General features: G+C 34.9%; 1 protein-coding gene across 5 annotated transcripts in view; it reads left to right on the plus strand.

Moving 5' to 3' along the window:
• The window catches only part of LOC127857571 (uncharacterized), a 154,132-nt gene extending 140,118 nt beyond the window's left edge, over positions 1-14,014 (plus strand). For 2 of the 5 annotated variants that reach the window (XR_008038484.1, XR_008038488.1), the window contains 4 exons: positions 11,723-11,765; positions 12,473-12,565; positions 13,220-13,285; positions 13,621-14,014. The gene's annotated coding sequence lies outside the window, so the exon portion shown is untranslated. Of the gene's footprint in view, positions 1-8,942; positions 9,000-11,722; positions 11,766-12,472; positions 12,570-13,219; positions 13,286-13,620 lie in introns of those variants that run through there. The other 3 variants (XR_008038486.1, XR_008038489.1, XR_008038487.1) reach the window with 3 other exon arrangements.
• The last annotated feature ends 3,006 nt before the right edge of the window (positions 14,015-17,020 follow it).

Here is a 17,020-nt window from a genome sequence, read left to right on the forward strand (position 1 = left end):
TTATGTCAGCGATTAATCCTTGCTCACTGTGTCCTAGCGCTAACGATTCCCTTTACGTCCACGGACAATATACCTCAAACAGAGTGATTTACTTATTAAAGGGCAAATGCACCGCGAGATAAGAAGTAGAAATAGGTTGGCACATACATGGGATATAAATGGCCGATCGATGGGACGTATGAACTACGCAGATATGGGGATGTATTGATAGGCTGACACATGAACTAACTTTTGCAAGAGTTTTTTTTTTAAGAAAATATCCATATGAATGTTTATTAAAAAGCAATCAATACAGATGTATGCTTATTGACCTTATCGCGATGACGTCAAAAGGGGCAGTCCCTTAGCGACGGTGAAAACAATTCCCTAGATACGGTCGATTTACTAGGCTGATTGAGCACCTCTTCTGATATTTCGTCAATTGCATTCCTATTGGGAAGTCGATGGGTAATTAAATGTCTTGTAATTGGTGTTTAAAATGTCTTTTGACTATTATGAAGGGTTAGATTGCACTTTTAAAGCCCGATATGATCAGAAAATAAAACTAATTGGACTTAATGAATGTCCGTCTGGATGTTGTTAAAATGACCCGACCAAGTGGCCGATGATCGAGTACGGCGACATTCATGATTAACTTTCTCACTGAGACACCGGGTAAATTCGTTTATTCTGTAATAATGGGAGTATCCTTGTAGATGTTGATGTAATGAGTATTGTCGTTCTTTTCAGGGTTCATTCATCTTCGAACATTATAATTATATTTCTAATATGTAAATTTATCATGCTAATGTGAAGCTGTAAAATACGTAGGGACATCTGGTACATGACTTACTGAAAGCCTTAGTTGTGTTCATTGTAATGAGTACGAGTGACAAATATTAAAATTAACACACATATATCTGTATAAATATTTGTTTTTCAAACATTATTTACCCCCGTTGATGATGTCGATCGTTTATTGTCGTAACATTAAATCTTAATACGGAATGACGTCTTTTTAAGTAACTGATACACGCTTAATACGTTTCTTGTTTTTTTACGTAAATTTTATAATTATTACATACTTTAATAAATTAATCGGGCTAGTATCTTTACGGTGTAAATTTCTGATAATCTAAATTGGACATGACTTTATATTTGACCATATGTCACATATTTAATTTAAGCAACTGTTAAGCGCATCGGCGTTAATTATTCATCCAAATGACTGCTTAATACTACCAGAAAGAGGAGACATGGTGGCATCTATCGTGTTAAATGACACTGTCTGGACCACCCAGTGTGGTTTATGACACCTTTTTGTCAGTTAAGTTTGGACAATATTTGATCAAAACGAGATAATCGGATTATGCAAAACAAAGGGGCAATTAAACACCAGAATACAAAAGCTTACACAATTTTAAGACTGATGCAAACAATCAAATGAAAAATATTGCATTTAATTTAATTAAATGTTTATTGAAGACCAGTGCGCCTGTCTGTAAAAGCTGTTTTAACACCGATATCTAGCAAATAATAACATGCAATTTGTATAAACGTGTTCAATGGTAAGGTATTTTTTGTTTACTGAACATAAACTGCGAAGTAATATGTGAACAAGTTTGTCCATAGTATGTGTATATTGTTATAGTTGTAAATAAAAATTGCCTGGTTTGTACACATTTGTATTCAATCCAATCTAGATATTGTGTTGGTCATTATCTTCTGTTTTCATAAAAAGACGATAGACCTAAGGATTACATTTGTGGTGTTCCATGTATTCCGTATAGTTTAGATTGTTTTTTAAGTGTGAACTATTTTACAGGCATCGGCGTAGTGTAACGTCAAAAATTGTCACGTTTGATGCTATCCTGTGTTTAGCTATTAATTAAAAGAATTAACTTTGCATTATTGGCAATAAATGTTGTAATAAATATAAAAGGCACAAATGCAGTACTTATTTACACTAATTTACACAAAAAAATCACCACTATGCAAGATATTTTTAAAACAAAAATATATACATTAATCCGTACAATAACTGCTCCTCTCATAAGCGAAAAAAATGCATTACATACTAGTCGCCGCTCTCCAGAGCGACGCCAATGATCAGGTGGACGTTAACGTTTAGTGTTTATTAACTGTGACGGATCTTGAGCATAATGGGCAAATAAGTCCATCTTTTTCATCAACGTCCTGGTATACATTGTTTAGGACTTTGAGACCATAGGGCAAGCAGTTTGTGGGTATAGGGTCTTTATGCCTCCATGGTTATATGTTTCTGAAATTCGTTTAGAACAAGATAACTTATTTGTTCAAAGTAGTTTAATAAAATTAAAGTAACCAGTTATACCATTTTAATTTCTGTTTAGTATTGATGCAGATAAGGGAAGACCCAGTTTTGTTAAACAGTGTTTAGCACGTTTAGAGCAATGCTAAGCCTCTGGTACTATCCATAGTAGCAGACAAACAATTGTTTTGAAAATAAAGTCGAATATTTCCATTTAATTTGCTTGATTTATGAATAGTAGAACTTTGGAATAGTTGTATACACCAATTTTAACAAGATTCTAAGAAATAATGATATTTTATACCGTTCTTATTGTTGATTTTACATTCTATAAATTTGTTGTTGCATATGTAAACAAAGTGTGCGTGCGCATACTAGTGTCGGGTTAAACACCGTATAAAATAATTTATTTCCATGACTGATCGAAAAAGGTCGTTATTGAAAAAGAGTAGTGGGGAATACATGTATGTTATATCATTTTCACGTTAATTCGTCACTGAGTATGGTCAATGAAAAAGAAATTTCATATAAAAATGCTCCCAATAACAATCGTTGATGGGAAAATTCGCATCCCCTTTTCAAAACCCTGGCTACGGGCCTGTATTTTTTAACGAAAAATAAAAAATAAAACTGGCATATTAAGCGAGGTTTATAAAATGTTGAAACAGTTGTGTTTTTACTGAGTAGTGTATCTTTATTATAACTATTAATGTTTTTGTTGAGCGCAGTTTGTTAAAGCAATCTGTATTGTCGGGAATTCGATACCCGTTTTGGGTTTTAAGTTTTACAAAAACGTGATGATGAAGCGAGTGTTTGTCACTGAAGGTGAGTCATTCGACTGATTCCGACTCTTGTTGACGTATCAAAGGAATGGCGTGTTTTCATCAAATCGAAAACTAAAAAATCTTCGTATTTTGTCAACATGAACAATTAGTTATAAAATGATTATGAAAGGAATGTGATTTTTTTTTGGCTGTTTCCACTGTGTTTTGTTAATATATAGTTAAGTATAAATGCTCAATTCAGTGTGTATTTAAACACACAACACTCTCACAAATAATTTATTATTATCCTTATCACAATTGTTTTCACCCATGCATGAATGTTTTATATTGATTACGATGAGCTGTGAAATGCTTAAGTGAGTAAAATATTTGTTCTGTTCTTTTCTGTTCTGTTCGTAAACCAGAAAGCTTAGTAATACGTTGACACCTTCCTTAAGTACATCTTCGTGTTAGAGTTATCATAGTCATAATTTCAAATTGATAAGGCGTTAATGGTTATACAGCGTTACAAATGTGTAACGACTGCATAATGTCGCATGTTTAAGTTGTTTCCTTTAATACATGATCGAAAATGCATCACACATTGTAATACTATGTGGCCGTGATATTAAGAATGCCTCATTTTATTCCAAAGGACTGTGTTCATAATTTCAACGAGCATTTCCCTTATTTCTTTATTAATTTTTTTTTTGTTCTTGTTTTTTATATTTTAGCAATGAAGATTTAGTTTCATCATTTGAGTGGATTTAAAATGTGATACATCTAAGTTTTATGACTTATTAAATAAGTGTATTTCTTCGGTGATTTTGCTTATACCAATTATAGTTATGCATCGAAATCTTTAATTTAACTTTTATGTAACTTGGACATTTTGGTAATGTACTTAACAAAAGCAAAACACAGTACGCGCTTGATCTTTACAAACGTTTCTCTTGTTGATCGGATTAAACTATATACATTTAATAACTATGTTTCACCTAAACGGGCGATTGTATATCAAAAACAGAAACAACTCAAATGATCGTCATCAACTCAAAACCAGGAAACATAAATGTTTATGCGGTAATTTAAATATGAGCTCATATGTGACACGAGGACACGATTATTCGCGATATTTCCTATTCTACATTTCGGGGTTAGGAATTGACCAATTGATTACTGTTATTAAATGAATGCATGGCCAACTCACGGGTTAATATTTGTAGTGCACTCACATGTCAAATCGATTATGTATTAACCCTTGAACAAACAACAGAAAGTCGTAGTTATATGTTTTCTGTTGATTAATTGTAATTCATGCTTGATTTTGCATGGAGCCATACCGTTTTAGCATACCTAAGACAAACGGACTCATGCTGAGCTTTTGGGATGCCGTGACGTCCGTTGTCCGCCCATGCGTCTGTCAACTTTTTAAATCCCCTTCAGAACCACTGTGCAGAATTTTATTAAACTCCACAGACAAGTTCATTAGCTGGTCTTCTATACAAAATTTACTCTTTTCTGTTCGTTGATAAATTCAGTCACGAGGCCTAGACGAGTTTCAAATATGACAACTTTAAAAATCTCTAATGAAATGGCAATGGCAATAGGTTTAATAATTGGAATGACGAATCGCAGTATTGTCTTCTATAAAGTTTGTTAAATTATGCCTATGAAGTCACATCTAGTTCCGCCCCCCCCCCCCCCGGGTTGGAGGTCACCATTGAACATTGACTAATATAAGGACCCCTTTAACAAATCATCTTGTAAAAAACTGCAATGCTAACGGCCTTCATATTTGTTACGAAGCATCATCTAGAAATTCTTTAAAAGTTGGTTCAAATTAATCCCCTCGGGTAAACATTTTCTCTGCCCCAGAGTCACCAGTTTTACATTTACGTTTGTAAAAAAAAAAAAAAACACGCACAGTCAACCACTGTAGCATCATCTATAGGTCCTCTACAAATCATGCCATTGCGGTTTCAACTGGTCCAGCGCTGGAACCACCAGTGCTACATAGGCTATATAGAGTGAAACTTTTAAAATCTTCTTCATGTCTGAAACTGATAGGTCAAAGGCTTTCATGGATTTATTTTATCACCGTCTTTACATCCTCTATAAAGTTTGTCCCTCTGTTTAAAACTTGCCCAGCAACCGTTTTTCATAGACGGGATTACCTTAAACATTTCCTTGTATGAAATCGCTTAGCCTAAGGCTTTCATATTCGGTATGTACTTGATTCTAGAGGTCCTTGAAAGAGTTTGATCAAATTATGCCAATCAGTTAGAACTGGCACCTCCCCGGCGGTCAAAAGCTCTATATTAATTATATAGAGAAAACCTTAAAATATCTTCTTATACTGAACTGCAAAATCCAAGACGTTTTTATATGAACTGTAGCATCATCATCTAAAGGTCCTCTAAAGTTTGTTCATATATTGCCTAACGCGATATACGATACTATATGCCGCATTACAAAACAACACATGATAATAACCAAAGACATTTATTTTTTTCGAATCAAGTTTTCCTGCGAAAACCTAGGTTAAATGTCGAATCATTTGTCTTATTAAAGGGACAATTGCACAGATTTTGGTATGTATTGAAGTTTGTCATTAAGTGCTTTATATTGATAAATGTCAACATTGGATCTTAAAAGCTCCAGTAAAAACAAGAATAAAATAAAAGAAAGAAAAACAGTAACCCTCAACTGGGCTCGAGCCACTGGCCCCTGGAGTAAAAGTCTACTTCTTAGATCAATCGGCCATCCGTTTTCGTACAATGAGACATGTATTTTAAACTTTATATAAGCAATCCTCGCAGTGTCACAAAATATAACGACAACAACAGAACTCTCCAAATTATTCAATCGTTTCGCGTTGCAACGCTTTATACATTTCAGGTTTTTAAATCGTCAAAAGATGCATATAGTTAATATTTTAGAGCACGGTAAATGTTCAGTATTACAGTTTCTTCGCAAATTATATAACTACAAGGAAAATTTGCGAAACTGGAACGTTTTTTTTCTCAATTTACCAAAACGTGAAAAGGTCCCTTTAATAGATGTGTTTTGAAATTAACGAGCGGAATGCGACAGTCCTTGCGTTACGCAAATCGTTTTCCGTAGCAAAACACACATTTGTGTATAGATGGACACATGTCTATAACACAGCTAATGCACTCGATCCTTGCTTTTAAAACAAGTTGCACCTCGGGGCGATGATTTTAATACACTCGAGAGTTATATAAATGCTAGTTCCATACGAACATTACACGTGTGATAATTCAGTGAAAAGTTTTAAAGTGTGCTATAAAAAGGATATAGCTCTCGATATGTAAGTTGTGAATGGGCCTAAAACACAGGATATCTAAATAGCTGAGTAGTTTGAGTGCGGAGTCAGTCTTTTTTGTCTTGTATTTTTCCTTTCTTCCCCATTATAATAGTCGGTAATTATCACTGGTCATCATCATCATTGCCTTAATTATGTGTTGTTTCCCGACAGTTCATACACATATGAGCCGCGTCATGTGAAAATGGGTCATATGTCAGATGCGGCTAGCGTAGCTCCAGACTTGCCCGCGCATCCGTTCATTTTTGTTTGGTGCTTTTGTTTCCGATAATGATACCATGAAACCTTTCGTCACTTTATAGCGGACAGCGTTGCTCCTATCCAGACTTAGCGGATGCGGGCGAGACCAGCCTAATAATTACAGAGCAATTACATTATCGTCAACCCTGCTAAAGCTTTATGAATCGATTGTATTAAGCCGGTGCAAGGACGGTATACTCGCTTCTATCAGAAAGTTACAAGGTGGATTTCAGGACGGGCTTGGGGGCATAATGACTAGCTTTAGTCTCCGCGAATGTCTATACTATGCCAAGGAGCTGGGATCAAGTGTATATCTATGTTTCCTGGACGCTCGTCAGGCCTTTGATCGGCTTTGGCACGATGGACTATTTCACAAACTTTTATCCACTTCCGGTGTTAATGATCCTGATCCAGTCATTGACACTAACACCCTTCTCACACTTCGTGAAATGTATCGCAACTCAACAAGCCGCGTTCGTCATCGAGGATTGATCTCGGAACCACTTCCGGTCAGGCAAGGAACCCGTCAGGGAGGCAACAGTTAGCTGCTGTTGTATCGTATTTACATAAATGGCCTGATAGAGGAATTTGAAGAGAGTGGTAATATCATGGCATGTACGACATTAATATGGCTTCGCCTACTGTGGCCGATGACATGGTTCTAGTATCGCACTCTAAAAACGGTCTCGAGAGGATGCTTAAGATTAGTTATGAATATGCAAACAGGTGGAGGTTTCTTTATAATGCATCGAAGTGCTCCGTACTAGTCTATAATAAGAAGACAGAAGAGACTTCAACATTCTATCTAGGGCATGAACGTCTGCCCGCTAGCGACAAGTATACCCATCTTGGTATTGAATGCAACTCTTTTCTGACCACTAATAATGCGATTCATGATGCATGCGTACGATTGCGAGGGACATACATGAGCTTGTGCTCTAAAGGGGTAGCGCCTGAAAGACTGAGTCCACCAACTCTCTTAACGATATTCAACTCATCTATTATCCCAAAGGCCTTATATGGCTGTGAGCTATGGAACATCAACTCGCAAAGTGATCTTGTTCAACTTTCTATTGCACAGAACTTTTGCCTGAAACACATGCAAGGGTATGTCAGAAACATCTCAACAGATTATTGCCAATCGTTAATACCGTTCCGATAGTGAATGAACTGGAAATAAGAAAACTAACATTCTTCGACCAAATCTGCAGATTTAATCCTAAATACCTAGCGAAAGATATCTTTAACAATAGACTTATACGTCACATTGAATTAGAAGGCCAATGCCTCGGATATATCTCTTTTGCTTACAGGATACTACACAAGTACGACCTAATAAACGTCTTAAATTCAAACGTCCCGGATGGAAATTTCCCTACAAAGCGACAATGGAAGAAAATAGTTGAGCGAAAAGTCGAAATGAAAATAAAGAACGAAATACTAGTAAAGACTCGCATCAAAGGCAACGATCAATGGGGAGTAACTGCGCATGCAATGGACTCCACCGTGTGTAAAACAATATTGAATAGCATATGTATGTTTGTGTCTAGACAGTGTGTACGAGAATGCAGACATTGTTGCTTGATAACCGTTAATCTCGTAGTTCATAAGATGTGTTATTGTCCCTTGCTAGAGGATAAGCAAAAACATTTATGCACAATTCTAATTGAATGCATCGGTATAACGGAATTTTCGCGCTTCATCCACTCAAATGGCTTAGAACAAAGTGCATTGTTGCTGAAAATGATATCGGAAACTGTTGACTAATATTTTGTGCATTTTACATTTTGCAAATCTGCTGTTAGCATCCTGAACTAGTGTTGGACGCTCTTGTCCAGTTTTTTTATAAACATAATATGTTGACATGTCGATCGAATCTATGTTAGTGTATCTAAACACTATATAGCAGTCTTCCATGGAAGGAAAAATTTGTTACTTATATTAAGTATATTCGCGTACTATGTCTTTATTTTTGTTTTCGCTTTAAGACATATCCTCGAAGAATAAGTTACACTGAAAAAAAGCGCCGTCTCCTATGCTGAATGCAATCTGATTTTTTTTCTTAGGAAGTAACAATATTTATATATATATATATGAATCCTGATCAGATCATGCTCAAATTTCATATGCGACCGGCGTAGCTCCACCCCAGCCTTCGCATCCGCGCATTCAGTTCAGAAGCTAACCTGTCCGATAATAAAAAAGTAACTCAAGGTTTCGTGGTCAAATAACGGACAGGTTAGCTCCTGACCAGATTGCGTAGAGGCGTACAACCCATTTTTGTATAACGCGGCTCGTATTATATTTGGTTATTTTTCAGATGCAGACAACGCGTAAAGAGTAACCATGGAATTCATTCCACAAAAAGAACGAATGTAAGTCAAGTTTAACAAAAGCATATATATATGTTGATTTTTATTTCAAGAAATGTACTGTTATGTACATGTATTATGAGAGTTAAAGGCGTTTGCCGAAAAAAGATAGACCTTCGAAGCAGATAGATTTTATTTTTTTAAGTTAAACCTCGTTTATTTAAGCTCGTTTAGTGGAAGAGAAGTCGAGCTTTTTTGCTTTTTTTATTAACTATTTAATAAACTATTTAACGAATTTTGTATTATTGTCTTCTCTGTATATTTTGAAACTACAATACTCCTGATGTTATTATTCATTCCACATAATTTTGGAGATTTTCTATCAAGATCTCGTGGAGTAAAGCATTATGCATCATAAGACTTTACATCAATAGTTTAATTTCAATATAAATATATAGTATAATTTTAAATAAAATTAGTTGATTGGAAGTTACTAAAATTCGCACGTGAGACAATAAATCTTATAAAAAAACCTGACATATAAAAACGAAATTACAATATCATTGTTGGATTTGATTATTATCTAAATAAGTTGTGGATAATGATGTATTTCTAACAGTGTTTTAACATTATTGGTTTATATCATAATAACGTCACTTGGATTTTATCATTATGAAGATTTTATATGTCTTTGTGAACCGTATTAAAGAAATCAAATGGCATCGCACATATATTTCAAGGGTCGGCAATTATTTACTTACATCCCAAAATAACGTACAACACCAGTATACTTTTAATGTACGATAAGATAAGTATCTAGTTGTAATGGCATTGAATCTTTATAAACAGCAATAAGAACACTTCAGTATGTATTGATAAATGGTGTTGGAAAAGACCAATTGTATAAACATTAACTGAATAAATACAGTCTGGAAATAACCGAACATACATGTACACGTAACATTAACTTAATAAATACAGTCTGGAAATAACCGAACATACATATACACGCTAAATAGGCCTTCAATAAACAAAATCAACACATATATGCGTGTTTTCATAATTTATTATACGTACAGGTTTAAACTGTAAAACTCGAGCTCTCACTGAAATTCATATATATTTGTAAATGTGCTGCTTTTCTCTTTCATTTACGTCGTTACTTTTTCACATATTTCAGTTATATGGTTAAATTACGCATACATGTGCTTGTTGTCCTCAATATTGACATACTATTCACGTGTCAAAGCTGCCTTTCTCTTTCATTTACGTCGTTACTTTTCCCCATATTTCAGTTATACGGTTAAATTACGCATACATGTTTTTGTTGTCCTCAATATTGACATACTATTCACGTGTCAGAGCTATTTTAATGTGACTGTACACATATTGTTGTAAATTCATATATATATCCAAATTACGATGTAATAGGCTTAAAATTTTGTTCTCGGTTGAAAATCGCTATTATTAGTTTCAAGTTTCAGTGCTTTTTTATTGAAACCTCGGCAACACGCCTTTTATCTTTTTTACAAATAAGAGAAAAAACATAGTCAAGGTGCAATAGTACAATACAAATACAATGATGTTGATAAATACAAACTGCAGTTATCATATTCAAACTTAATGTACAAACGTGTATGTATTGACTACAACTAATAGTGAACACAAAGTAGAGAGACAAGAAAAAAGGCCTTTTCATGTTTTGGTAAATTGACAAAATTTTAAAACACTGTTTCAGATTCGCAAATTTTCATTGTAGTTATGATATTTGTGAGGAAACATTAATACTGAGCATTTACCATGCTCTATTTTGACGATTAAAAAACTGAAAATTATAAAGCGTTGCAACGCGAAACGATTGAAAAATTTGGAGAGTTCTGTTGTTGTCGTTTCATTTTGTGGAACTAAGAGGATATTATTCGGGGCTTTGCTTAATTTTAATCCAATAACAAAGGTCACGCTGTTTATTGAAGTTATCGTTAACAATTTGACCATTAAACAGAGGTTACATAGGATGCTCCATTTAATAAAAAAAAATGTGATTTTATATTACTTACTCAATCAACATATTCAATAATGTACATTAAAGTTATTCATTTTGTTATTGGATAATATATGAAGAAAACTTTTGAAGTTGACTGCCGATATAAAAACTCCTTCTATTACAAGTTATTCATGGCCGCTATTGAGCTTTTCGCAGATATTTCAGTGCGACTTGTGTGAGTGGTATTTAAAATATTTTGTCACAGGCATTTTCACATAGCTTTTGTATTTTTATATATAAAATAAGATAAACAAATATATAATATCTGTATAATATAAAGATTGTGTCCCTTAAACAGTTGTATCCACCTTTGCAGGGATATCGCCGTCCGTTTAAAGCGAGTGTAAAACTTTTGCAAGGATAGATCTTCATAACCATTTGGAATCTAATATCCCTAAGATATAAGTCGCGTTCTGAGAAAACTGGGCATAATGCATGTGCGTGAAGTGTTGTCCCAGATTAGCCTGTGCAGTCCGCACAGGCTAATCAGGGACGACACTTTCCGCTTTTATGACATTTTTCGTTTAAATGAAGTCTCTGTTTAGCAAATATCCAATTTGGGCGGAAAGTGTCGTCCCTGAATAGTTTGTGCGGACTGCACAGGCTAATCTGGGACGACACTTTACGCACATGCATTATGCCCAGTTTTTTCAGAACACGACTCAATTAGGCTTTGAGCTGATATATATGTACTTTGTATACTAGTTGGGTGGTTACATTAACAATTTGATTTGTGTTTTACAGACAAGGACCTTACCCACCGAAAGCTTTGGTGACTTTTCGAGCGGTAAGAAATAAATATATTCATTTTTTCGGCGTAGCTGTTTAACGTCACTTTTGACCTTAGGTGACCTTTAGGTTACATTCATAAAAATGCCCGCGGCTACCCACGAATGAATACACTTTATTTAGTCCATTGGAAACATGGCCGCGTCATTCTAACACTGTTTTACTGCGTGTTCAGCATGAAACAATTTCATCTCTTACATGATAGATGAAAAAGTTGTACACTCAACTCTTCACATCAATACAATTTGTGCGTAGATTCTACACCTTCGTCAGTTCGCGGTTAGTGTGTGTGAATGTCAGAGTTTATATACAGGTCATCGCTGCGTCTTGACCGGAGTTCGCGGCCAGTAAAATAATCGTTATATAATGAAGACGCTAAAAGCGTGAACTAGGTGAACTGGAATTTTCTTTAGACCAGAAAGATGTTAAATAAAGATATCCAGCGATATAATTATGGTATGTCAATAATAGAATCTTAATGTGTTTTCAACAATACCATGATTAAATGTTATTTTTGATTAATTTAACAACAATTATTCTACTATATTGACTAATGTATTAAGCATGAGCGCAATGATTCTCGATACTGTTAATACTCGAATCAAATAGCAATGCCCGACACACCACTAAAACAGGCTTTGTTTTAATTTTGTCAATTTACAAAAACGTGAAAAGGTCCCTTTAATACTCCTGTTTTGTTTTCAGAAAAGACTGCAAAGCTCAAGTTGACTCGCACACGCAATAAGGGTGCAGTTAAAGGGAATTTGCGTAAAATAACTGCAAATGACACCAACCACTGTGGGTATATTGAAATAATGGTATATTTTACATGAAGCAGACAGAATAATTCGCGTTGAATTTTTAAAATGTATGGTATTAAATGGAAAGAAAACATTAGATATTTCGTTATAGTTGATTTAAGGTAGAAATCTATTTAGAAAACAAATACATTAACCCATTTCCCATGCAGAAAGTTAAATGCAAATTATGCGAGATGACTCAGTAAAATATAAGTTCCTATTTAGATGAATCTATACACGTTCTTGCAAATTAATGATGCGCGTGCAATACATGTTCAATATTCATTTTTAGCGAGGCTGTTTTCGGAGAAAACCCGAGCTATTGTCATAGCCAGCTCCTCTGCCATGTTCTACATGCCACACCCAATTTTGCGTCACTAGGTCAAAGGTCAAGGTCACTGTGACCTCTAATATAAAACTTTAACAAAAACCTTAACATTGCCTCTAAAATCAAAGTGCTTCCACCTACAACTTTGAAACTCCCCATGTAGACGCACCATGATGAGTTCTACACGCCACACCCATTTTGGGTCACTAGGTCAAAGGTCAAGGTCACTGAGACCTCTAAAAAACTATTCTGACAAGCTTTCGCAGCCCAGCGTGGCACCCGTTATGCGGTGCTCTTGTTAACTATATTGTTGTGTTTTTCTAGACACTGCACAGCTCGAGTTGACGCGCACATCCGATAAGGTTGCAGTTAATGGTAATGCTAAACAAGGTAATTTTTAGACATAAGTAACACTGCAAACTACAACCGCCGCATTTTTAGATTAATATATATATATATATATATATATATATATATATATATATATATATATATATATATATATATATATATATATATATATATATATATATATATATATATATATATATATATGTAGTAGACAAAATGATTCGCTTTGAATACAAAAACGTATAATGTGAAAAGAAAATGAAATAATACTTCGTTAATGCACGTTAATAATTATAATGAATAGCTAAATTATTATTGTTATTATTATTATTATTATAAGTGCTTGTATTACTACTGTTATTATCATGATTAAGATCAACTCGTATTCACAACAATCCCGCGTGCTAAGGGCAAAACGGACGCTGCTGTCCAATGTGAATTAGAAAAGAAGCTAAAACACACCCCAACCACATATCTAAGCCAATGGATCACATAACACGCACGTACACATAGCCTGTTTTACGACAATTATGAATTCAGATTCAATTGATTTAAGATAAACAGTTCTTAAAAAACAAAATGTTTCCATTAGCCCCGTCGCCATGCAGCAAGTTAAATCTGATGACAATTATGTTTGCGTAAATTTGCTCACAAAACGAACCGTCGCTGAAATATTCCTTTCTTAAAAGATTATTAAATTGGCCTGTGCTTGTAATTTAACGCGCTTGTAATACTTTCTATAAGCTTTCAGTTTTCAATGTATTGTTCATTCTAGAAATCGCCAAGCGTCCTAATCGTCGTGAACGAAAAGGTGAGACGAGACGTAGTTCACTTTCCAACCATCTTTAACTGTGATTGACGTAGGGACACATAAAGTTTGCTTGGAAAACCTGACTTAATGCATGTGCGCAGCGCGTCGTCCAAGGCAATCGTGTTCAATCAGCACCGGCTTATCGGTCACAACAATTTCCGCTCTTACAAAAATTTTCGTTTAAAGAGTCTTTTCTACGCAAAAATCCAGTCAATTTTGAACATGTCGTCACTGATTTGCCTGTGCAAATTTACGTTATATTTATTAAATTATTCGATTCTTTCATAAATAACGTCTGTCTACGAATTAGGGAAGAAGTGTTGTAAAACGTGACCATGATAAAAAAATCCCCGCTTACGGCTAAAAGATTTATCCCGGCATGTTCTATATTTTGAAAACCACATCAACACAATATTCTGATGTAGAAATAAAGCTTACCCATTTTAAATCCTCTTACAAATCCCTTACCATATCTAAATATAGTTATTCGAATACAACCACCAAATATACTTAAAGTTTCAACGTTCCTTGAGGATATGAAAATTACAAACTCCGTTGACTTACAAAAGACTTCGGGTCAATTTGAATACATAGCCTAGTTCATTAATACGCTATTCGTGTAAATTATTCTCATAGCCGCCTTTTCCCACTGAATTCCTAATAACAACTGTACTAGTCATTCCAATGCCATAACTTCTGTTTCCTTTTACAGCGCTAGCCAGACGGACGGTCAATCGTAAGAGACCGTTGACTGTACGTTATCATCGCCAGTTGCATCGATGGACGATTTGGAGTCAACTTCACTTGTCATGTTACGTTAAATGCGTAGGAATTTAACTTGTCTTTGTTTATAAACAATAAATCCAAAGAATTTGAAAACGGACTTGCGAAAAATAATAAAGATATCCGCCAATTAATCAGTATGCAGTTCCGAACAAACTACGTTTTTCACTTAGTTTACAATTTACATACTACGAAGATCCCTAAAAGCAAATTAGTATTTAACCATTACATGGTTATTCAATTATTTAACCTTTTTTTATTCAAACGAAAATTCTAGACATCACTTTAACATGTGTAGTGAGCGTTTACTTCTTTCAATGGAATAATAATTGGACAAATCCTTTAGTCAGCTTCTGCCATTTCGACAAAGTGAGTCGAATTTTAATTAGGCTTTAAAATTTTTAGATTTTTGTTAAGAAGAGACTTTCTCTAAACGATTACTACCATAATAACGGAAAGTGCCGCCCCTGATCAGCATGTGCGGACGGCAGTGGCTAACCTTGGACAACAATTTACGAATGTGCATTATTATCCGTTTTTCTTAAGCTTTACTGTTGAAACTTTATAGTATTCTTTCATATCTATTTTTCAGATAACCAAATCTGATTTTAACATTATCATTGTTAGTGTATTTATTGAAAGAAAACTCCATAAACGCTGTACAATGTACTTCAAATTAACGTATCTTCAGTGAAGCTATAAAGGGAAAACATGCAAACATTCCATCAATAATTTCGATTACTGACGTCACGACGTTTCACATCATGTAAGGGATCACATATCAATAATTTCGATTACTGACGTCACGACGTTACACATCATGTAAGGGATCCCATATCAATAATTTCGATTACTGACGTCACGACGTTACACATCATGTAAGGGATCCCATATCAATAATTTCGATTACTGACGTCACGACGTTACATATCATGTAGGGGAATCCCATGCATGAGACTGGTCCTGGCACTTTCACTCGGGCGAAAAGGGTCCAATATATACACATGTGTTTGGAAATAGTCTATAGGTTTTCTGAGATTTATTTTAAGTATCACCTGTGAATTTCCGAAATCTAAAATCCTGACGAGATCTATTCGTAGCTCAAACATTTTCCCATACCCGGGAATCCAACTTGTTAATGTTGTTATGGTGGTCGGTAAGTGGCATCAATTCACTGAACAGGCAACATATACTAGTAAATATTATTGCAACTCGTATTGCTACAATGTACGTCTTCAATATCTGCTTGTTAAAAAGCATTAACCACCAGAAAACCGTTGAATAAGTTGATGGTTTGCAATATACAGCAAGCACTCCCAGGCTGGTCGTCATTTTGATTTGTATGTCTATGTTCAATGCCAGTTTTATTTGTAATATGTTTGTAATAATAAAACTTAAAACGTTTCCGCAGAAGGGACGAAATCCCCCTCCCTCTCCCGCCATCGACAGAGTCCCGTCTTTATATGAAGCAATTGTTAAAACATGGCAGCTGAAAAAAAGGTGCATGGCTTTAGCAGTTACCAAGGTTAAATACAAATTACCCAAGCATAACTTTGTATTATAAGGAATGCAGATCTCAGCATGCAATTTGGAATGACAAAAGCATGGTGCACATAAACTTTGTAATGGGTTTGTAATTACGGATGGACGAAAAAACGTCCTATGTGATTCTAAGTGATCACTCCGACTTAGTTAACAGGTTAATAGAACAAAAATATTAAGTTCCTAGATTATTTAAACAAGAGCACCGCATTGCTGGTGCCAACGCTCGGCTGTGGGTGCAGTTTTGAATAAATGAAAGCTTGTCAGTGGAATATTAGAAGTCACAGTGACCTTGACATTTGACCTAGTGACCCAAAAATGGTTGCAGCTACATATGAAGTTTCAATGTTGTAGGTGGAAGCACTTTGATTTTAGAGCCAATGTTAAGGTTTTAGCACGACGCAGACGTCGAACGGCGAACGACGAGCTGGCTATGACAATACCTCGGGTTTTCTCCGAAAACAGCCTAGCTTATAAAAAATGACCTGAAAAATTATCATGACATTATTGTAGCCTCATCCAAGTTCTGGACAGATGAAACGTTTAAATCGCGATGATTTTTGTCCTTTTTTAAACTTTATCTTCGTGGATCAAAATCGTGCTACACACAAATACTTTTATTCATCACTTTATTAACC

Source organism: Dreissena polymorpha, chromosome 14, assembly GCF_020536995.1.
Source record: "Dreissena polymorpha isolate Duluth1 chromosome 14, UMN_Dpol_1.0, whole genome shotgun sequence".
NCBI classification, from domain to species: domain Eukaryota; kingdom Metazoa; phylum Mollusca; class Bivalvia; order Myida; family Dreissenidae; genus Dreissena; species Dreissena polymorpha.